The sequence below is a fragment of the Podarcis liolepis genome (assembly GCF_965112155.1).
Source record: "Podarcis liolepis genome assembly, chromosome: 7".
Taxonomy (NCBI): Eukaryota; Metazoa; Chordata; class Lepidosauria; order Squamata; family Lacertidae; genus Podarcis; species Podarcis liolepis.
In genome coordinates this window covers 78002137-78025411 of record NC_139561.1, presented here as the reverse complement: position 1 = coordinate 78025411, position 23275 = coordinate 78002137, and the positions used below count along the sequence as shown (strand labels likewise).

Genomic DNA, 23275 nt, shown 5'->3' with positions numbered 1-23275 from the left:
AAGCATGTGTCTTTTTTTGGAGAGAGAAATGAAAGTTGTCCATGTTAGGATGTTGAATCAATTCATAATTCTGTACCACTGTGCTGCTGGTGGCGGCACTGTGAAATAGACTTAATCGTGTTTATTGTCTAGGGTGCAATGCCATCATGATGAATCATGAAAGCGGATGAGAACTGGGAAAGCATTACGTGCTATGCAGTACTTAAAAGCATTAAACAATTATGAGGAGCCTTATCCAAATAGGAAATAAGATTTCCCCACTTCCCTAGAGACCTTTCATCAATAGTTCCCTGCGACTGCTCTGAAATAAACATTCAGACCCGAGACTTCATCTGTAGGGAGCTATGGGGGTGGAGGGAAATAAAGGTGGAAAATCTGCAGAGCATTATTGGTCCGTAATGGGATATAAGGTCAAGAATGGGTAGGTCACTAAGCTATTCCCCCTTTGTTCCAGCCTGTTGTCAGGCAGTGCTGAGAATACTTGCTTTGCCCCAGGCACTTGCAACCCATGCTATGCCACTTCCTCAAGGGTCATCTAGTACAACCCCCTGCAGTATAGAAATCACAGCTTAAGAATCCCTGATAGATGCTTTAAAACGTTCAACAAAGGAGAGTCCACCACTTTCTAAAGTAGTCAACAGCTCAATTTCTAATGGTTAGTTTCTTGAAACTTGAATCCATCAGTCTGGGCCCTACCCTCTGGAGCAGCTTAAGCAAAACTTTGCGATTTCCACCTTCTTCGATTTGCTCCGATGTGAATGAAGCAGAGCTGTGGCTGCAGCGGCAGTTATAAAACACCGAAGATGGAATGTCCAGGAGAAAGTGAAGCATTTGCCATAGCTGAGTGATGATCTTCCAGGCTGAACGAACCTCTACAGAGGATAACAGGACCTTAACTGCTGTGGTGTTCCAGCATTTTGGAGAGTCAGTTGAGATGGGAAGTCCTTAACGCAACATGTTAAAGCGAAAGGTATTTTGTTAATTGATATATGGTATACATATATGTATACACAGGAACACATCTATACTTGTGCACACCCCCATACACCCTCACTGGACGCCACACCATGTAACTGAACGTCACATGCATTGCTCCGCCCATTTTTGTCTCTAGCCATCCCACTACCGCTCATCAGGGAAGGTGACCCTTAGATTTAGAAGAAGAAGAAGAAGAGTTTGGATTTGATATCCCACCTTTCACTCCCCTTCAGGAGTCTCAAAGCGGCTAACAATCTCCTTTCCCTTCCTCCCCCACAACAAACACTCTGTGAGGTGAGTGGGGCTGAGAGACTTCAAAGAAGTGTGACTGGCCCAAGGTCACCCAGCAGCTGCAAGCGGAGGAGCGGAGACGCGAACCCGGTTCCCCAGATTACGTGACTACCGCTCTTAACCACTACACCACACTGGCTCTTTAAAAAAAAGCATCTCAACCCCTGTTCTCTAAAGGGACTTCCCAGATTCGTGCTGCTGAAAAATCCTGGACCTAGTGTGCTTGGAGCAATAGCCAGTGTTTGTCAAGGTTAGAGCAGACCTACTGAAATTAATGGCTATGAGAAACTTCCAGGCACCCTCTCCAACAGCTGCGCGGATGCTACTTGCCCAAAGATGGAAGGAGGACAAATTACCTACAAAAGAAGAATGGTTGATAAAGATGATACACTATGCCAAAATGGTGAAAATGACCGGGAAAATCAGAGATCAAGAGGACAATAAATTTAATAAAGCATGGGGAAATTTTATGTTGCTTGAAAGAACACTGTAAACAATTAAAAACATTGGCAGTATTTTAAAAAACAACAACACCTGCAATGAAGGGAGAATTAGGATAAAAATGGAGTTTTAAGAAAATACGGAAAATATGGTACAATGCAGTTTGAAAAGAATATCCAGGGAAACCATGGAGAGGGGAGGCATAGAAGTTCTAGGATTCTGAGAATCATATTTGGAATACGATTTATGTGTGGTGATAATTGTTAAAAGTGAAAACGAATTAAATGAATGAATGAATGAATGAATGAATGAATGAATGCACTGCAATAAAGAAAAATAATGGGGGTGGGGGCGAGAAACTTCCAGGCAGCCTCTGCTGAGCTCTCCTGGACACAAGTTGTAAGTTGCTCCCTCTAGCGGCCAACATCTTGTCCCAGAAATAGCTGTCATTCTAAAATAAGGGCTCATCCACATTCCATTTGCCTTGCTGCTTCCCCCCAGGAAAACCTGCAGCTTACCTCTGAATTGGAACAAACAGCAATTAGGTTTTCTGCAGGTGGCCATTTGTTCTGATTTAGAGCTAAGGAGTGAGGGGAAGCAGCAGGGTGAAGGCAAAAGCACAGGACAAGGGGGAAACCTCTCAAATTAATTCTTTCTAGGCAGGGGACCAGCAGAAGTGAGGACAAACCCTAAGAGGGATGCGTGTGGATGTTGTCCAGTTTGTCCTCCTTTGTAAAGCTGCTATTGCTGTGATGATATTACTGTATCTTGGGCTGAGTCCCTTTGATGGGGTGGGAGGGGAGCAGGGCAGAAGGCAGGGAAAGTGTTTGGCTGCTCTCATTCCCTTTCCAGAAAGCGTTTCTCTGCTTTGTACTGTAGAATGGCCCTGGCATAGTCAGAGACACCATTGCACCCCTGTGGTTTGAATCTCAGCCCTGGGCTAGAATTAGGAACACTCCTCTGAGTGTCTGCCTCCTTGCCATCTCCATAGCTGTGGGTGAGCATGTTCGACTTCTTGAGATGGGAGGTCTTTGAGATCTTTTTTTTGGTCGGGGGTTGCTGACAATATGCAGCTTGTGTCAAAGAGAATCAGCGGTGGCTACTCCTCTCACCTGGCGCAGGAATGAGCGTCCCTGCTGGTGTCTTGCAGATGAAAATGGTGACATGCCTGTTCAACGTGCCTGTTTACACACTAAATAATTTTGAGATGACATTTCTTGACTGAGAACCTCTGGCTGGGTTTCATCTCTCTCTTGTGGCCTGTTTTGAGTTCTGCTTTGCTTTTTTGCTTTCCAACCTTTTATTTCACCCTCCTCAAAAATGTACTTCAAATCTTGGGGTTCCCCAGAATATGCTGATACCTCCCTCTTGTTTCTCAGTGGCCCTATTCCTGCTATGCAGCCATTACCCATCAGCAACTATGTTTGCTGTTAGAGGAAGTGACAAAGTCATTTTCTGGCTACAGAGGCCCCCAAGAAAGCTGCATTTAAAACAATGACGTTTAAAGCAAGCAAAGGAAGCCCACTTTGGGCAGACCGGTACTAAAAAGATGTTAAAAGTAGTGCCCTAGATACAGTTGTACCTTGGTTTCCAAACAGCTTCGTTCTTGAACGTTTTGGCTCCCGAACGCTGCAAACCTGGAAGTGACTGTTCCAGTTTGAAAACTATTTTTGGAAGCCAAACGTCTGACGGGGGTTCTGCAGCTTCCGATTGGCTGCAGGACCTTCCTGCAGCCAATAATAATAATAATAATAATAATAATAATAATAATAATAATAATTTATTATTTATACCCCGCCCATCTGGCTGGGCCTTCCCAGCCACTCTGGGTGGCTTCCATAGAAACCAAAAATACAGTAAAATATCACACGTTAAAAACTTCCCTGAACAGGGCTGCCTTAAGATGTCTTCTGAATGTCAGGTAGTTGTTTATCGCTTTGACATCTGCTGGAAGGGCGTTCCACAGGGCGGGCGCCACTACCGAGAAGGCCCTCTGCCTGGTTCCCTGTAGCTTTGCTTCTCGCAGCGAGGGAACCGCCAGAAGGCTCTCGGTGCTGGACCTCAGCGTCCGGGCAGAATGATGGGGGTGGAGACGCTCCTTCAGGTATACTGGACCGAGGCCATTTAGGGCTTTAAAGGTCAGCACCAACACTTTGAATTGTGCTCGGAAACGTACTGGGAGCCAATGTAGGTCTTTCAAGACCGGTGTTATATGGTCTCGGCGGCCGCCTCCAGTCACCAGTCTAGCTGCCGCATTCTGGATTAGTTGTAGTAGCCATGCTTTGGTTTCTGAATGTTTTGGAAATCAAATGGACTTCCGGAATGGATTCCGTTTGACTTCCAAGGTATGACAGTAATTCCATAAACTAGCTGGAGGGCCACTATCTGCTTGGCTGAGAAGCCAGATTCCTGGCAGCAACCATTCTATCAACAGAGGGAGGAAGAGATGGGAAGCAGGGCTGCTCCATCGGACCAGTTGAAAGACCAGCAACTTTTGGCTGCTTAATTATGATCCTTAAACTGTTTCCATCCCAGCTGGCCACCAAAAGAGCCTGTAACTAAGAACAGGCAACTGAACTAGATTTCCTTCTTCCTCCTCCCTTCCCATCTCCTTTCGCTTCTTGTCTTTTCAACAGTGCCATGTAGGGTTGCCATATTCTGAAGAGCAAAAATGAGGACACATTTGCCGACTTCTACTTTTAACTGTGGATCGCTATGATGACCCTCATTTTACATATCCATGAACAAGAGGGTGTGTCTTGGAAAAAGAGGACATATGGCAACCCTAGACTGAGGGCAGGGGCCATCTTGTTTTTAACAGATCTATAAGACACTCTGGAAGCCTCTTTTGCCCAAGAGGAGCAGGCTAGTTGTTGTTTTTAAAAAATGAATCAATAAACTCAACAATGAAGAATGCCATTTCTCTAGTACCTCAGCATCAGAGGTGGGGTGGAACCCTGGTAAAGGCCCTCAAGTTACTATGACAGTAGATAGGCAGATGCAAGCAGACATTCAATTAGGCTCTCAGGTCTAAGAACTCCCTGTTTCCCCTGCATTTTAGGGGATTCTATGCTGGACGAGAGTTGTAGCAACAGTAGTGGAACCTGTACTGGTTCTACAGCGCCTTGTTCCATGGGTTTTGACAAACTGTGCACCTTCAATTGGAGAGCACAGGAGGTAAGCATGTAAGACACACGTTCAGAAACCACCCCAGTTTTCCCTTCTGTTGGCCGATATAGCTTGATGGTCTATACCAATCAATCTTCAGAATAAAGTATTCCTTCTCCGTGTTTGTACCTGCTGCAGATATTAATATTGCACAGTTTGAAGTGACTGGAAGCATTAGAATGGACTCTTTTTGGAAGAAATCATTGTCCAAACCCATAAAATTTTTATGCAAAGTTTACTTACAGAACTTTCTTCAGAAACATAGCAAAATACAGTAAAGGATACATCCAAAATATCCATAAGATTTTGTGCAATGTCCAGCACTGGCTCAGCATCTTCTTAGAAATCCGAACTGTATCTCTTCCCTGTTTCTAGCTTGCTCTATATTCTGCCTAAGTCCATGCAGATTCTTGGAGAGATTCATTTACATCCTCACTCTCAGAGAGCTCAAGAGAAAAAAAACAGCCACCACCCTTCCAAGATGGTGAATTTGCAACTCAATACCTTCACCACATGATCAAAGCTTGCAACACTCACATGTTAGATGGCAGAAAACAGCAATTACAGTAGTACCTTGGATCCCAAACGCCTTGAGAGTCAAATGTTTTGGCTCCCGAATGCTGGAAACCCAGGGTGCAATTCTCAGAGTGGGGTAGCAAGCGATACTACTTCGCAGAGAACTCTGGGAATTGCAGCTCTGTGAGGAGAACAGGGGTTTTCTAACAACTCTCAGGACTACAGTTCCCAGAATGCATTGGGGGAAGCCTTGACTTATTCAGATTGGCATAACACTGTCTTAAATGCATAATGCAGATGAGGTCTTAGTTCAATATCACCCATGGTCCCTGAATGCACTCTAGAGTTTCACTCCCCCCCCCCCAGTATACATATTTTAATTTCCCTCTCTGCCCCATATTGTCATGACCTGATTTTTACTGGACACCTTTCTTGGATTACTGGGTTGGAGGTGGAGCTTGTCAAATGCTAAGACTTTCCCCTCATTAACCATTTTAATGACTTGGTCATATGGATTTGAATTCTGTGGTGGACGACATCAAGTGAGAAAAATGCTTTCTGAACTACAAATGCTGCGTACATCCAACACTCCCATCAGTGACTGAAATAAATTGATTCATTTATATAGTCAAAGCACATGGTTTTGCCCCCCCCCCATAAAAGAATCCTGGGAACTGTAGTTTGTTGAGGATGCTGGGATTTTTGTAGCTATCTGATGGGCAAACTACAGTTCCCATGATTATTTTGGGGAAATAATGTGGTTTAAATATATGGGGTGTAAATGCTGCCTTTGTCTCATGGCTAGATTTACTGGATAAGAAACACCTTCCCTTCCCCTCTCTTTTCTGTGTAGTTTTTCAATTTTGCATTATTCTCTCTCTCTCTCTCTCTCTCTCTCTCTCTCTCTCTCTCTCTCTGTGTGTGTGTGTGTGTGTAAATATCTGTGATTGGGTTGAATGACAGGTGATCTAGATGATCCCAGGGCTCTCAGGGGGCAGAGCTGTGTCTTCCTGGGAAAAGGTAAGAATCCCTACCTCGCCTCTCCATCCTTCCCAATGATCTTCCCCTTGAAGCAACACTGTACAGAATGGAATCCTAGGATTCAATCCTGCAGGGTGCAGAATGCTGCTCCTTTGCGAAAGGTGTTCCCTGCAGAGAAGGTGGTTGAGTGTGAGCATCACCACACAGGTTGGACTCTTCCGTTCACCAGCTGGAAGGAACCTAAGGACTCGATTCTGCCGGGTACATTCCCATATATATATTTGAAGACTTTATAAATCACCTTTGATTTTGAAAAGAAAGGTGGCCTTTAATGCTTTTTATATTTTCCTAGAAGCACCTTTTAAAGACATATTTAAATAAAATCCATCTTTTTATTCCTGACTAGGCAGAAACACACATACAGAATCATGTCATTTTAAATAGTCACAATGGCACATACTGCCCTAAATCTGGCTCTGCTGTGTTATTCCATCTCTGCTTTGTTCAAATTTCTGCTGTTGTTTAAAACTGCCAAATAAAAACCTGCCTTCTCTTTTGTTCCCCTCTCCTGACTTCAAGCAAATTCATGACTGTTAGACAGTACTGTAAATTCTCCAGGGGGCGCTGCATGATGACAGCCTTACATTCTCTCTCTCTCTCTCTCTCTCTCTCTCTCTCTCTCTCTCTCTCTCACACACACACACACACACACACAGACACTATGCCTCTTCCACTAAAAATGGAGTATCCCTGCCAGTTAGGGTTTATCCAGACTCTTGTGCCACAGCATTCCACATTTTAGCACTCAGAGGGAGCAAACAGCAATTCAGCTTTTCCTCGGATCAACATTTTCTTCTGATTTATCGCTAAAGTGTGGGTTTGCCCTGGGAAAGGAGCGGGGCAAGGGGGGGGGGGAACCACTTGGACCTGTGCTTTCCAGGAAGTGAGGATGATCCCTACGTCCCTAGGAAGCTGTCTTAAACTGAGTCTGACCACTTGTGCATCTAGCTCAATACAGTGGTACCTCAGGTTACATACACTTCAGGTTACATACACTTCAGGTTACAGACACTTCAGGTTACAGACTCCGCTAACCCAGAAATAGTACCTTGGGTTAAGAACTTTGCTTCAGGATGAGAACAGAAATTGTGCAGCGGCGGTGCAGCGGCAGTGGGAGGCACCATTAGCTAAAGTGGTGCTTCAGGTTAAGAACAGTTTCAGGTTAAGAACGGACCTCCGGAACGAATTAAGTACTTAACCCGAGGTACCACTGTATTGACATATTGAGCGCTCCAGGGTTTCAGGCAGGGATATTTCCCTGCCCTACCTGAATCTGGGACCTTCAGAACAGATGTTCTACCACTGAGCTACAGCTTCTTCCCAAAGAGCTTGGATCGCTCCGTTGGTTAGAACATGGTGCTGATAACGCCACAGCTGCAAGTTTGATCCCCATATGGGACAACTGCATATCTTTGCTATTGCAGGGTCCCTTTCCAACTCTACCAATCTACAGTTCTATGAATTCAATCCAGTGGATTTACTTTTTTATTCCTACCTTTTATAGCTTTTATATACCAATTCCATAAATACAAATTGCAGAAAAGCAAACACACACACACACACACACACACAACTTATATAATTAAGTATATATAAAAAACTGGCTTCCGTTTACCTAGGAAAATTATCTTTCCCCACATAATTAAATAAGCACAACATAGGTTCAGGTCTGAGATTTAATTGGGAACATGTCATAAATTATTATTCCCCCCCCCTCCAAAACAATTACTTTTTTACATGTGCAGCACCACACATGAAACAGTCTCCCCTTTTCCGCTGGCAAATCCAAAATTTATCTTCTCTTATATTATATATTTGAGTCTTCAGATACCCACTATGCCCCTTGTCGAAGGGCTCACTTACCCTTTACCTATGAGGGGTCTGAGAGATGTTTCTTTTGTCCCACCCCTTTCCCTAGGAAAACCTGCTGTTTACCATTGAATCTGCACAAATGCCAGTGGGTTAACGTATGTTCTGATTCAGCAGCAAGCAGTGGGGAAGTAGTGGGGCAAAAGAAAAAAATCTCATGGACCCATGCCTCGAAATCATGGGACAAAATGGAAGAAAACACGGAACAAACAGAAATATAGATGACCCCTAACAGTAGTGTTTACGTTTCTCCGCATCAATTCAGTTAACTAACATTGTTATCCATTCAGTTCCCTCTCAAGCTTCATTCCTTGCATGTATTTCAATGGAGCCCCGTCATGTTAAATAGCATTTGAGTCCCATTATTTCCTACGGACAGTCTTCTCATTCATTTTAGCGCATCCTCACCTAGCCTCCAACAACAGTTCATCTATCAGTCTTGGCAGGGAGGGAGTAAATGGCTAATGAAAGAATTACCTCTTGCAATCAGTTCAGAGCCAGATCATGAATTGCCTCCAAACTTCATCCCCCGTTCCCCCTTTGGTACCTCCATTTAATTTATTCTTTCCCATCAACACACTATCCTAAAAGCAGAGAAACGGGGCTGCATGCGTCCAATGTGCTTGCACAAAGCTTACACAGAGGTAAGATGAAGTCCAGCCTATAGGGAGCGTTTGTTCCAATGTGTTTTGCAAGAAGGTTAGACTTCAATGATAAATCCAAATCCTGGTTTGCATTTGCGGCGGTTGGTGATACATCTTCCCCTTTACCAATCATTTGTTCCACATCTTTTCCACCCCACAAAAAGTCCTAAAGATAGAGTAGATTTGTTGCGACAGAACGCTTTAATCCACTTTCACTGGGCAATTTCTGGGATGTGATCGAATCCCTCTTTGCAAAGGACTGATAGCCTGGAGGTAATCCTAGAGGAGGCGAAGAGCGATGAAGGAAACGGCAGTGGAGATCTCCAACTCGAAGTGGGAAAGAGGCAGAAGAAGAACCTGCAGCCTTCCCTCACACGTGATCCCACCTCTCTCCTTCCTGCTTCAGACTCTGAAAAGCAAACTCTAAAACACCCAAGTGTAATATCCACAGTTGCAACCGCTTCTTGTCCACATTGGTGATTTTTCCAAGCTGCAGCTGCCTCCCTCTCCCTCTCTTCAGCTGGCAATGACGTCCAGACAGGAGGAGGAAGGTCTTTAAAATAAGGGAGGGAGGATAGGTGGGAAAGAGGGGGGTGGGGGGAAGCACGGAATCATAGGGAAGCTACAGCAGAGGAGGGGGCAGGGAATTCACGCTCACGCCTGCTGTTTCTGAGGTTGAAATTTCTAAAGCTGATGGAGAGTCTAAGAGAGGTAATAGGAAGCGAACATGGGCTCCACACAGGAAAGCAGTGGAACTCCTCCAGAGAAAGCATGTCTCCCCTTCCCCTTTTTAATAACTTTCCAGAAAGTAGTAAATAACAATTAAAACAATCTTTCCCTCCAAAGAAGTTTTTTGGCTTGTAGATGGCTGTTTTATTGCACTGGTTTTTGGCTGCTTCTTTTTTAACCACTTCAGCTTCTTTGGTTTATCAGAGTCACTCTACTGCGGAGGTTTTTTCTTTTCTTTTTCCATCCTGTGGTGTTGTAGCATTTAATGTATCTTTGATGTTGTAAGTGATGCTTGAAGTAGTTAATCTGGGGTTGGATTTTTATGTGGGCCCCTTTCCGCTCTTTGTGAGAAAGGGCAAGGTACAAATGTTTTTTAAACAAGGAAGGAACTGAACAGACAGAACCCAGGGTTCAAACCTGTTCTCTGTCAAAACCTGAACACAGCAAAATCTGCAGATCGACTATGGAGACAGGAAGCCTCTTGGATATTTTGTTTGCTGATGCTCCTTGGACCCAATATGTTCAAGCCCCCTTTTACTCAGGGTTTATGTTCCAAGGCGCTGCACATTTAAGCGAAATCTTGAATTTTGAAGAATTAAATGGCCTCAGTCCAGTATACCCGAAGGAGCATCTCCACCCCTGAAATATACTCAGAGTCGCAAAGTGATTTCATGCTCTTTATTCAGCTCATAGTGGTGAGGAGGAATGGATGAAAGTCCCCTCACAGTATCTGCTTTATATACATTATTTACACAATGGGATGCACATGATTGGCTAATTCCGGAATTCTACTGTAAGCCAATCAGGTTGTGGATTCACTTCTATCTGGAGCAGGATTGGGTGGTTCCTGCCAACCAATCATACTGCTGCATTGTTCTAGGACCAATCAGACTGCTGCATTCTGAATCCTATTGTTCTAGGACTAATCAGACTGCTGCAATTTGGATCCTATTGTTCTCAGTACATAACAACCCCCATCATTCTGCCTGGACACTGAGGTCCAGCTCTGAGGGCCTGCTGGGGGTTCCCTCACTGCAAGAAGCCAAGTTACAGGGAACCAGGCAGAGGGCCTTATCTGTAGTGGTGCCCGCCCTGCGGAATGCCCTCCCACCAGATGTCAAAGAGAAAAACAACTACCAGACATTTAGAAGACATCTGAAGGCAGCCCTGTTTAGGGAAGCTTTTAATGTTTAATAGATTATTGTATTTCAATATTCTGTTGGAAGCTGCCCGGAGTGCCTAGGGAAACCCAGCCAGATGGGCGGGGTATAAATAATAAATTATTATTATTATTACTAGTGAAGAAACCTGCAAACACTCCGTTCTGCTCCTGCCCCCTTCCAACCCTTTTTGTGACATTATCAGATCACTTCCAGGTTTTGGTGTGATGCATGTGTGTGCAGTCACACACATATTGAATGCACATAGATGGGTTGTCTGTATAGCACTTATGGAACATTTAGCTCATCATTGGAGGGTGATAAGAGGAAGGCAGCCCTGTTTAGGCAGGTTTTTGATGACTGATGTTTTAATGTATTTTTCATCTTTTGTTGGAAGCCTCCCAGGGTGGCTGGGGAAACCCAGCCAGATGGGTGGGGTATAAATAACAAATTGGTATTATTATTATTATTATTATTATTATTATTATTATTATTATTATTATTATTATTATTATTATATTACCAATGGTCTCCATTGGAGAGAGACTTTCTGTTCTTCAGCAGGCAATGGTGTTTCCATCTAGCCTTTCCCAGACTATGACTTTGAGAACAGCAGCAGCAGCAGCAGCAGCAGCAGCAGCTAGAAAGAGAGTAGTTCAGGGATACGTATATATTTAAATAGTCTTATAAGTTGTGCTTCTTTGTTTCTCAGTTTGATCCTTTTACATGGTTTTGGATGTTTTGTCGTATTTTATGCATTGCAATTTGCTGTTACTTTCATTGATTATATATTGGTAATTCTTTATTGTGGTTGAACTGTTTAATTATTTGCTGATATTTCATTTTACTCTTTACTATTAGATTCTAATGGATCATTGACTGTTGCTATGTTTGATAAAAGTTGTTTATTTTAAAGTTATTGTGACTTTTATATTCGGTCAGATGGTTACTATTAATGTTTGATGTTTTATTATGTTTTTATGTCTTGGAAGTCCCCCAGAGGGGCTTGGGCAACCCAGTCAGATGGGTGGGAAATGAATGAATGAATGAATGAATGATTTAATATCATTTGCGTTATTAAGTGACGTAATCTCCCATCTCAGACACAGCAGCCACTAAGGAAAAATAATATTAACACTTGTTAAGGAAATGCCAAAACTTTCAGTTTCCCAACTTAGTTAGGACCTGGTCTTGTGGGACAGGGGCACCAGATCCTGCCCAACTTTGTGGGTGCCCGGCATGGGCCTATGACATCACACGCACGGCACATGTGTGATGTCACACAGTAGGAGGAGGCCCAACTAAGTCCGTCGTGGCCATGGGAAGGCCCAGCGAGGCCCATTGTGGCCTCCAGAAGGCCTGTTGCAGTCAGAGGCTTCCCACCACTGCTATAAACTAATACGTAGCAATGAAAACAGAGTTTAGACAGGAAGCATCTTTTCCTGTTGCATGTTAGTAACAGTTCTTCAGTTTCCTCCTAAAGTGATGGTGGTTTTGGTCTCTGTAAACATTTGGAAAATGTCCTGACATTGAATAGAACAATATTTCTTTAGTTCCCTCTAAGCTACTTCTTGTAAAAGCTGCTGTGACCCTACTTGTTACTCACCCTTTTGGTTCTGAGAACTGGGAAGAGAATGGGTGTAGTATTGTTTAAGGCAGGCTTCCTCAACCTCGGCCCTCCAGATGTTTTGAGGCTACAATTCCCATCATCCCTGACCACTGGTCCTGCTAGCTAGGGATCATGGGAGTTGTGGGCCAAAAACATCTGGAGGGCTGAGGTTGAGGAAGCCTGGTTAAGACTCCTTCCTGTTTCTGAGAAGTGTTTCTCTTTTCTTCTGCAAAACTCCCCAGCTGCATAAGAATCAGAGATGGTAACCTACAGTGTACCAAGGTTTTAGAACAAATTCTTGAATCTGGAGTGGTAGCAGGTTTCAAACTTGACAAAAATAAGACAAAGACAAGGCAACAGAGGACAATGGCCTTTATTTCCTGTTTGCAGGCTTCCCATGGGCATCTGATTTGCCTCCAGAGATGCCTCTGGTAGATGAGTCTTAATTTTCTTGAGTGAGGGGTAGCCCCACAGTCTGAGTACAGCTCTGGGCCAAGAGTAGACAACATAATGCCCTCCAGATGTTGCTGGCCTCCAACTCCCATCTTCCTTGACTGTTGGCCAGGTTGCCTGGCTGCAGCTGAAGGGTTTTGAAGTTGTTGTGTAGACACTTGATTCACCTTGAGCTCTTTATTCTGGGGAGTAATCTCTGATCTCGTGAGAACGAGAGAGCCCTCCGAACACCATCCAGAGCACAGCAATATTTATACATTGCTGATTGCACAAAACACAGAGACTTCCTCAAATATAACATGGAAAATTTGAAGCAATATTTCAGGATGTTCCAAAATAGATGCTCGCCCTTTAAATTCAGCTTGCATAGCAGTTTCTGCTGCTGTTACTGGCAGTTGGGGGTAAAACATGCTAGAATATTTTTGCACAACTTTTATTTGTAGCTAAGCAGTACATGGATAATCAAACTCCATCCTTACCATCCATTCCGTGTTACTTTCACTTCTCTGATTGACTAAGGCTAGGTTCAATATCCTTGATCCTTAATTCTGAGCCAAACTTTATTGATTTCTCTAACAAAGTATAGCAATATCTGGAGGTATAGGAGCCAACTCCTAAGGGCCAAGGTCCGTTTGACCCCCCCCCCCATAAAATATCTGAGGGAGCTGCTTCCCCCCCCCCCAAGTTGATGGGCATTGCCATTCAAATGGTGTGTGCGCACACCGTGTTGTCTTGTGGTTGATTATGTGGAGTGAGGATTACCTACTTATTTATGCTACAATTGCCACATAATATTTCTTCTGCATTTGTGATAAATTGCCTTTTGATTGTGGCAGCAGCTAAACTCTGGAACTCCCTGTCGATCGACATCAAGCAGGCATCTTCAACGTGCTCTTTTTGGTTCCTGCTAAAAAAAATGTTTGTTTAGGCAATCATACTCAGATATGCAGAATGTTGACACACGTGTTAATGTGGGTGTTTTTGTTTAAATGTTTTTAAATGTTTCAAATACAGTGGTACCTTGGGTTACATATGCTTCAGGTTACATACGCTTCAGGTTGCAGACTCTACTAACTCAGAAATAGTACCTCGGGTTAAGAACTTTGCTTCAGGATGAGAACAGAAATTGTGCTCCAGCGGTACGGCGGCAGCAGGAGGCCCCATTAGCTAAAGTGGTGCTTCAGATTAAGAACAGTTTCAGGTTAAGAATGGACCTCCGGAACGAATTAAGTACTTAACCCAAGGTACCACTGTACTTGATGATTTCATTGGTTTAGTGTCTTTGTAAACAGCTTTGAGGGTGATGTTTCGCTTTCTTCCAATCACGTTGTATATACATTTTATGAAATAAATAAATTCCATCCAGTTTTGCCCCTGACCACTGTTGGCATGCCCTGCACCAAAAAAAAGTTTGAAGGAAATGTGGCTTTCAGACTGAAAAGGTTTCCCCCCACCTTGCTGAATCTGATCATCACACAAGTTCCTGCTGACACAAGCAAGGAAGTGATCACACCTTGAGCTCCTGAAGGAGTGCCTCACTCTGAAAATACAAGTCTTGTACCAGTGAGCACCAGAGCCTGACCTCCTATTTGTCTTCATTTTTCAGGGCGCTTCTCAGGGTGCTGTTTCCAGACTTTTTCCAGTCAAAATGTTCCTCAAATGCACCAAGGTGCTGGATTCTCCAGAGCTGCTTCTCTGCAGGCAGACTTCGTCGCAAAACAACAGGGCAGCCACTGCAAATGAGAGAATTTATAATATTCAAAGGGCACAGCCCTGTAATCAAAATACTAATATAACAAATGATACCCGAGGTACGGGAATTGATTCCTGTTCCCTTACAGATTAACCACACAGGTGCATAATTTCAATTTACCTTATACAAGGTGATAAGCATGCAGAAATATTATTCAGCTACCTCTTTTCTGACTGGCTCCATTCTACTGGTTCTAAACCAACTCATTTTGGGGGCTATGTCCACAGGAAACATGTTGACCTTTCAAAATGTCCTGCCTTGCTCTCCAGTGGTATTATGGCAAGCCAAGAGAGTTGTGTGCATCCTTGAGTGCTGCCTCCCAATGGTGATAGAGGTAATTAATGATCTGTTGCATTCTTAGAGAGTTTCCAGCCTTCCCCTATATGGCGCTGTTCAGTTGTTGTTTGACTCATCCCCCCTGACCATTGGCCATGCTGGTTGTGATTTTTGGAGTCCAATAACATCTGGAGGGCACAAGGCTGAGGAAGGCTGCACTGTTAGGTGAGAGGTGAAGGAATGTCAAGGACTGTGCTGAGGAGGGCTGCACTGAGGAGGAATGGTGGGGGAGCCACCCCCTCCCCCTGATTCTGATCCTGAATCTTCCCAGGAGCAGGGGGACAGTATAGATTTGGAACAGTAGTTTGCAGAGGGGCAAAGTTCAGAAGGCAGAATCTGGGAAATGCTGGATGGGGAACAACTAGGAGATGAAACACTGGAAGAGAGGGGGTTAACAGATTCACAGTCATTAGACAGCATTCCTCTGCTCTCCCTAAGGTCGAGAAGAGCTCAGAAAGTCTCAGAACAGAAAGTGCAGAGGGTACAAGCTCAGATTACAAGATACAGAAGTAGATTAATAGAGACAGAGGTGGTGTAAACCTTAATTGGGAGCACCATCATTCTAGGAGACGTGTCCTTTATTCTCTCACTGTGATTATTAAAGATTCTAACTGGTAAGATGATCCTTTTGTTTGATCCTTTCTTTACTGCCATGGGGGAGGAAGCCAATTCCCCGAAGCCTGACAAGGAACTTGGAAGCTGACCAATGTACCTGGCGATTGGTCAGCTATGGGTCAAGGTAATCCCTGTACACTGGATGGTATTTACCTGATGTGGGTGAACCCTGGTGGGCTTCACTGGCAGTGGTACACATGATAGGCAACAGTAGCACTTCAAGCAGTGTCAAGCAGCTTGGGCAGACAACTAAAATTTCGCACAAATCACTGGGTTGAGGCATGATGCCTCAGAAGCATTGCGGGAAATTTAAACAGCAGCGCTCAGCATCCCGCCACCCACCCTACCTAAAATTACTTGTGAGTGGCAGGATGCAACATGCTCCAAAAGGCTTTCTTCTCTCTCTGGACTTGGCTTCTTCCACCACCTCTTTGGTTCCATTCTCTGATTGGCTCAGAAACCTGGAATATGATTGGCCTTCTGCCTCCTGGTGCTTCTAGAATCTCTACAACAGGGGGTGCTAAGCTGTGGTCCATGGACCAGCCATGGTCCGTGAGTTTCATTCAGGTGGCATGACTTTGAAAATACAATTTAGAATCATACAGTGTCTGCCACAGCACTTTACAATTGCTACAACAGATGAAAAAACCATGGCCATCAGTAATTTTCAAGAAGTCCAGCCACTGCTCTAGAGAGCATGGGGTGGGGTGAAACTATGAAAGAGTTACTAAATTTAAGAAATAGAAACATGCTTGTGAGCAAGGATGGATCCTGCAGCTCTGGGCTGGGTGGAATGTAAGGTGTGCATAAACCAGGGGTCCGCAAACTAAGGTCCACGGGCTGGATGAGGCCTGAGGGCCTCGTTTTTCTGGCCTGTGGTGACCCCCGCCACCTGCTGCTGCCGCCTGCTCTTACTGGCACTGTGCTGCACAGCTGCCCACTTCTGGGTCGGAGGAGCACCGGAAATAGCTTGTGCACATGTGCAAGCGTTATTTGGGCATGCGCATGTGCAAGCGTTATTTTTGCATGCACAACCATTATTTCTGGTGCACATCTGGGTCGGAGGAGGCCCATACACATGCACACACACTATTTCCAGTGCTCCTCCAACCTGGAAGTGTACCAGAAATAGCGTGTGCACATACGTATGGGCACACACTCCCCCGCCCTCCGGCCCGCTGCGCAATCGGTGCTGGAGACACCGGCCTGAGGCGTGGTAAGTTTGCTGACCCCTGGCATAAACTGATAACAACATGCAACCAATCAGCTACAACCAGCCATGCCCTGGCACCCCCTGATCTTTCGTTCCACCAGCAAAAATGAGAGACCTATCCACAGGACACTAACACAAAAACTCACACACTCTGTAAGGAAACGAAAGTTTACTGTTGCTCCTCCTCCTTTCTTTTTCATCCTCTCTCTCTCTCTCTCCCCCAACTTCTCTTTTCTCCACAACTCCACATTATGAACTTAAATAATTTCTCCAAGTTATAACGATAACTTCTCCAACTGAATGGCATAATTCAGTTCACTACAATTCAAAAACAGAGACACTGAATACTACTGTTGTTACTCATGAAAATCTTTTAATAGAAACAAATTGTGCAGGGGAAGAGGCACCCTAGATTAAACCACATAAGGTCTAGTTGACAAGAACACAGAGACTCTGGCAGTTTATTTCAAGGTGTGCTTAGCTCCGAAGGAAGCCTGTTGAGCAAGCAGTGAGCAAGGGGGTGGGGGGAAGCTTTGCTATTGTGAGTATCTTTTTGTGCTATGTTGTGCTATATACTTAGTAGCAAGAGAAGTGTGTTTTAGCTATTGCTGGCCCACATGCCCTATTTGCATTGGTGAGAGTAAGTTAGAGAGTAAGTTAGAGAGTAAGTTAGAGAGATTGTTTTTGTTTTTACAAGCAAGCGGTATAAAGATCTTAGAAGACAAGTGGAGTGGAGTGGAGGACTCCCTGGTCCAGTACATTTCTGAGCACAATTCAAAGTGTTGGTGCTGACCTTTTAAAGCCCTAAACCAGGGGTCGGCAAACTTTTTCAGCAGTGGACTGGTTGACTGTTCCTTGACCTTGTGGGGGGCCGGACTATATTTTGGAAAAAAAGTATGAATGAATTATGTGTTATAGCTAATGACTTGCAGTTCAAACCTCCTCATGTGCGCAGTGGAAGTGGGCTGGATGCCAAAGCACTGTCGCTGTTGCAGCCAAGACAGATGTTCAACAGAACATCCAGTACGTTTCTGAGCACAATTCAGCTGGACTTCTGAGAGATCCCCGCCCTGCTCCTGCACGCTCGGAATTAGGAGTGGGATCAGGCAGCTCAGCATGGGAGAGCGAAGCCTCCACTCCACTTCTGAGAGATCCCCTCCTCCATTCCTGCTTGCACGCAAGTAGGAGCGGGATTGGGCAGCTCAGCTGAGGGGGGCCTGGCTGCCTTCAGGTGCTGCAGGGGCTCTCAGCAACTATTCAGCCTGACTGCCTTCAAGGGGTTGCAGGGAGGGGATCTGATGCTGAGGTGGGGGCTCCTTTAAACTTCTCCCTTGAGGGGAGTGCAGCTGCGAACCCCTCAATGGAAAGTGTGACGGAGCCTGCACCTCGCCAGCTGATGAGCCCCGATCCAGCTCTTGTTCCCGTGCAGGAGTGTGGCACCCAAAACAGAAGTAAAATTACGACATAAAAAACACCCAAGATACATAATAAAATAAAGCTAGCTCAAGCCTGAGGCTTTCCTGCACAAACATTATTGAAACATTCTTAGTAGTCAGGTTGTGGTCGACGCAAGTTAAGTCCTGTTAAGAGCTACCATCTACCCCAGTGGAGGCTGGGTTTGGACAGAGCACAATTTCTTTCAGGGACTGGCTGCTAATACACCATTTGGGAGTTCCCTCAGAACAAAATGTTCTTGCTGACAAGCATCTGTTGCTTCTGTCTAAGCTGCTCATATTGTAACAAAACAAAGGGAGGGCTGAACTTATCAATAAGCCAGTTTTTCATAATGCAGAACTCAGGCCCCATCCAAACAACACATCTAAACAGTCCTGAACACAGGACTGTGGCAGTATATCTCAAGGTGTGCTTAGCTCCCAAGAAAGCCTGTTGAGCAAGCAGTGAGCAAGAGGGAGGGAGGGGGGAAGCTTTGCTATTGTGAGCTATTGCTATCTTTTTGTGCTACGTTGTGCTATATACTTAGTAGCAAGAGAAGTGTGTTTTAGCTATTGCTGGCCCACATGCCCTATTTGCATTGGTGAGAGTAAGTTAGAGAGTAAGCTCTGAGGTTGTTTTTGTTTTTACAAGCAAGCAGTATAAAGATCTTACAAGACAAGTGGAGTGGAGTGGAGGACTCCCTGGTCCTGAATGAGGTAACTGTGCCCCTGAAGGACCAGGTGCACAGCCTGGGAGTCATTTTGGACTCACAGTTGTCCATGGAGGCGCAGGTTAATTCTGTGTCCAGGTCGGCTGTCTACCAGCTCCCTCTGGTACGCAGGCTGAGACCCTACCTGCCCGTGGACTGTCTCACCAAAGTGGTGCATGCTCTAGTTCTCTCCCGCTTGGACTACTGCAATGTGCTCTATGTGGGACAACCTTTGAAGCTGGCCTGGAAACTGCAACTAATCCAGAATGCGGCAGCTAGACTGGTGACTGGCAGTGGCTGCCGAGACCATATCACACCAGTCCTGAAAGACCTACATTGGCTCCCCGTACATTTCTGAGCACAATTCAAAGTGTTGGTGCTGACCTTTTAAAGCCCTAAACCAGGGGTCGGCAAACTTTTTAAGCAGGGGGCCAGTTGACTGTTCCTTGACCTTGTGGGGGGCCAGACTAATAATAATAATAATAATAATAATAATAATAATAAATTTTATTTATATCCCGCCCTCCCCAGCCGAAGCCGGGCTCAGGGCAGCTAACAACAATAAAACAGTACAAAAGTACAGCATAAACAACACTCTAAAATCATTCATTATAAAATTAATTAATTCAAGCCACTGGCAACCATTGGGCCAGAGCTCCACGAAGATTGCCGAGGGAGGGAGTCAGGCTGGTGGAACAGCTCTGTCTTGCAGGCTCTGCGGAAAGATGTCAAGTCCCGCAGGGCCCTGGTCTCTTGTGACAGAGTGTTCCACCAGATCGGAGCCACAGCTGAAAAAGCCCTGGCTCTAGTTGAGGCCAGCCTAACTTCTCTGTGGCCTGGGACCTTCAAGATGTTTTTATTTGAAGACCGTAAGTTTCTCTGTGGGGCATACCAGGAGAGGCGGTCCCGTAGGTATGAGGGTCCTAGGCCGTATAGGGCTTTAAAGGTTAAAACCAGCACCTTAAACCTGATCCTGTACTCCACCGGGAGCCAGTGCAGCTGGTATAGCACCGGGTGAATGTGATCTCGCAGTGAAGACCTCGTAAGAAGTCTCGCTGCAGCATTCTGCACCCGCTGGAGTTTCTGGGTCAGTCTCAAGGGCAGCCCCACGTAGAGCGAATTACAATAATCCAGTCTGGAGGTGACCGTCGCGTGGATCACAGTCGCTAGGTCAGGGCGAGAGAGGTAAGGAGCCAACTGCTTAGCTTGGCGGAGATGGAAAAATGCCGCCCTTGTTATAGCTGCAATCTGCGCCTCCATGGAAAGGGAGGTGTCGAAGATTACACCCAATCTCTTAACGGACGGTGCTGGCACTAATTGTGCCCCCGCAAGAGATAGGAGTTGCCCCCCCAATCCCATATTGCCCCGTCCCAGCCACAGGACCTCTGTCTTCGAAGGATTTAGCTTCAACCGGCGCCCACGTAACCATCCAGCCACAGCTTCCAAACATCTGGTCAGTGTGTCTGGGGCTGAGTCAGGATGGCCATCCAACAAAAGATAGAGTTGGGTGTCATCGGAATACTGATGGCAACCCAGCCCAAAACTCCGAACAAGCTGGGCGAGGGGGCGCATAAAGATGTTGAAAAGCATCGGGGAGAGTATCGCACCCTGAGGTACTCCACACACCAAGGAGTGGCGCGATGACAATTCCCTCCCAAGCACCACCCTCTGTCCCCAACCAGAGAGAAACGAGCGCAGCCATTGAAGGACTGTGCCCTGGATCTCCACGTCGGTAAGGTGGTGGTCCAGAAGTTTGTGATCGGCCATGTCGAAAGCTGCTGACAGATCTAGAAGAATCAGCAGCCCCGACCCGCCTCGATCCAGCTGTCTACGAAGATCATCTGTTAGGGCAACCAGAGCTGTCTCGGTCCCATGACCAGCGCGGAAGCCGGACTGGAATGGATCCAGAGCTGATGTTTCATCCAGAAACCCACCAAGCTGTTCAGCAACCGCGTTCTCAATCACCTTACCCAGGAACGGAAGATTCGAAACCGGGCAGTAATTGGATAGATCTAAAGGATCTAATGGTGTTTTCTTTAAGAGCGGGCGCACCTCTGCCTCCTTCAGTTCCCCTGGGAATGTCCCCGTGCCAAGGGACAAATTGATGATATCCCCCAGGAGGGCCCGCACCTCGTCTGGACACGCTCTAATCAGCCAAGACGGGCACGGGTCAAGAGGTCAGGTGGTGGGCTTTCCAGCTCGGAGGAGACTGTCCACATCGGCTGGGGATATCTGGTTGAAGTGGTCCAATACTGGACCCAAGGACAGTCGAGGGGCCTCCAGTTCCTTTATTGTATCCAAATTGGCAGGTAGGTCATGGCGGAGCAACAAGACCTTCTCCGCAAAAAAGCTCGCAAATGCCTCGCAGCTGTGTGTCAAATTGTTATTTAAATTTGGCTGTCCCTCCAGGAACGTTAAAGACCTAATTATACTAAATAATTGCGCCGGGCGAGAGCTAGCGGATGCAATGGAGGCCGAGAAGTAAGACTTTTTAGCAGCCTTCACCGCCATCTCGTAGGTTTTCATAAAAGCCCTATAAGATGTTCTTGAGGCTCGATCACGGGCACCCCGCCATACTCGCTCTAGCCGTCTGAGGTCCCGCTTCATTTTCCAGAGCTCCTCGGTAAACCAGGGAGCCCGGTTTCTTCAGGGTCGCAGAGAGCGCTTAGATGCGATCTCATTGATGGCTGCCAGGAGCTGGATATTCCAGCCCTCAACAAGCTCAGTCAATGAGTCGCCAGGGGGAGCAAGGTCCCGCAAGGCTTGGCGGAATCTATCAGGGTCCACCAGCCTCTGCGGGCGAGCCCAAATCGGCTCGCCACCTAAGCAGGGTGGGGGTGGAAAGTCAATTGTGGCTTTCAGAGCGTAGTGATCAGACCATGGCACCTTCATCGAAGGAGACATGATCACATCTATACCTACGCCAAAGATCAAATCCAGCGTGTGGCCTGCTTGATGTGTGGGGCCCAAAACAAACTGGGAGAGCCCTAGTGTCGCCATGGAAGACACCAGGTCCAGAGCCTGTGAGGAGGGAGTGGCATCAGCATGGATGTTAAAGTCCCCCAATACCAATAGATTAGGGAATTCCAAGGCCCAGCCGGCCACCGCCTCCAATAGGCCTGACAGGGTGGCTGCTGGTGCGCTAGGTGGCTGGTACACCAGCCAGACAGCCAAGCTCTCCTCGGAGCCTCACACTAGGCCAACACATTCAATGCCGGGGATTGATGGCGATGGTAGAGCGCTGAAAGGACAATCTTCCTGGATTAATAATGCCACCCCTCCCCCCTGGCCCACAGTCCACGACTGGTGGAGGACGGAGAAACCCGGGGGCGCCATCTCTCGTAAGGTTACAGTTTCTTCTTCGCGCACCCAGGTCTCTGTCACACAAGCCAGGTCGACCCCCTGCGAGGTAAAGAAATCTCGCAGGGTGGCGGTTTTATTGCCTATAGACCTGGCATTGCACAGCACCAGTGACGGAGGTGAGTAATGCTTGCTCACCCTACCCTCGTCCCTCGGGATGGGGCGCAGATTGGAAGGGGTACGAGCGTATCCATATCTCGATCCCCTTCGCCTATAACATCTGCCCCCCCACCATACCTCCCTCACCCCTCCACGGTAGCAATCCCAGGCCTCATAGTAGCCTCCATTGATGGCAATTAATGTTATTCTTTCACAGCCTAAAACAATAAAACCTTAAAACAATAAAAACAAAAAACAAAAACAACCCAGAAAACAATAAAACAATACAAATAAAAACTGCAAAAATTACAAATTCATCAAAATCTAACAAATTCCCAAGCCCACCCAAACATCCATCCCACCCCCATATATAAAAAAATCAGAAGGGAAAGGAAAACATTTAATAATAATAATAAAAACATGTTTAAAAGAACTCTGCACCCCTCCGGGTCCTCCTGGGCAGTAGCAGTATCAGTGGCAACAACCATCCTTGTGAGGCCCTACCCTGGGCCAGATAGTAAGTAGCAGGAGCAGTCCTTGTGAGGCCTGTCAGGCCCTCCCTGGGCCAGGTGGTAAGTGGCAGGAAGGAGCAGGGTCCTCAGGCACTCACACAGGGGAGTCCCCCTGGGCAGCAGAGTAGTCCTTGTGAGGCTTCAGGCCCCGCCCCGGGCCAGATGGTAAGTGGCAAGAGCAGGGCCCTCAGGCACTCACACAGGGGAGTCCTCCTGGGTAGCAGAGCAGTCCTTTTGAGGCTTCAGGCCCCGCCCTGGGCCAGATGGTAAGTGGCAAGAGCACTATATTTTCTATATTTTGGGGGGAAAGTATGAATGAATTCCTATGCACATTATGTGTTATAG

The 23275-nt window shown here is 46.1% G+C and overlaps 1 long non-coding RNA gene across 1 annotated transcript in view; it reads right to left on the bottom strand.

Annotated features, from left to right (window-relative positions):
* Positions 1-5081: 5081 nt before the first annotated feature.
* The window catches only part of LOC310712566, an 86805-nt gene continuing 68611 nt past the window's right edge, over positions 5082-23275 (bottom strand). The window contains exon 2 of the long non-coding RNA XR_014528946.1: positions 5082-6281. This is a non-coding gene — a long non-coding RNA (uncharacterized lncRNA). The remainder of the gene's footprint in view (positions 6282-23275) is intronic.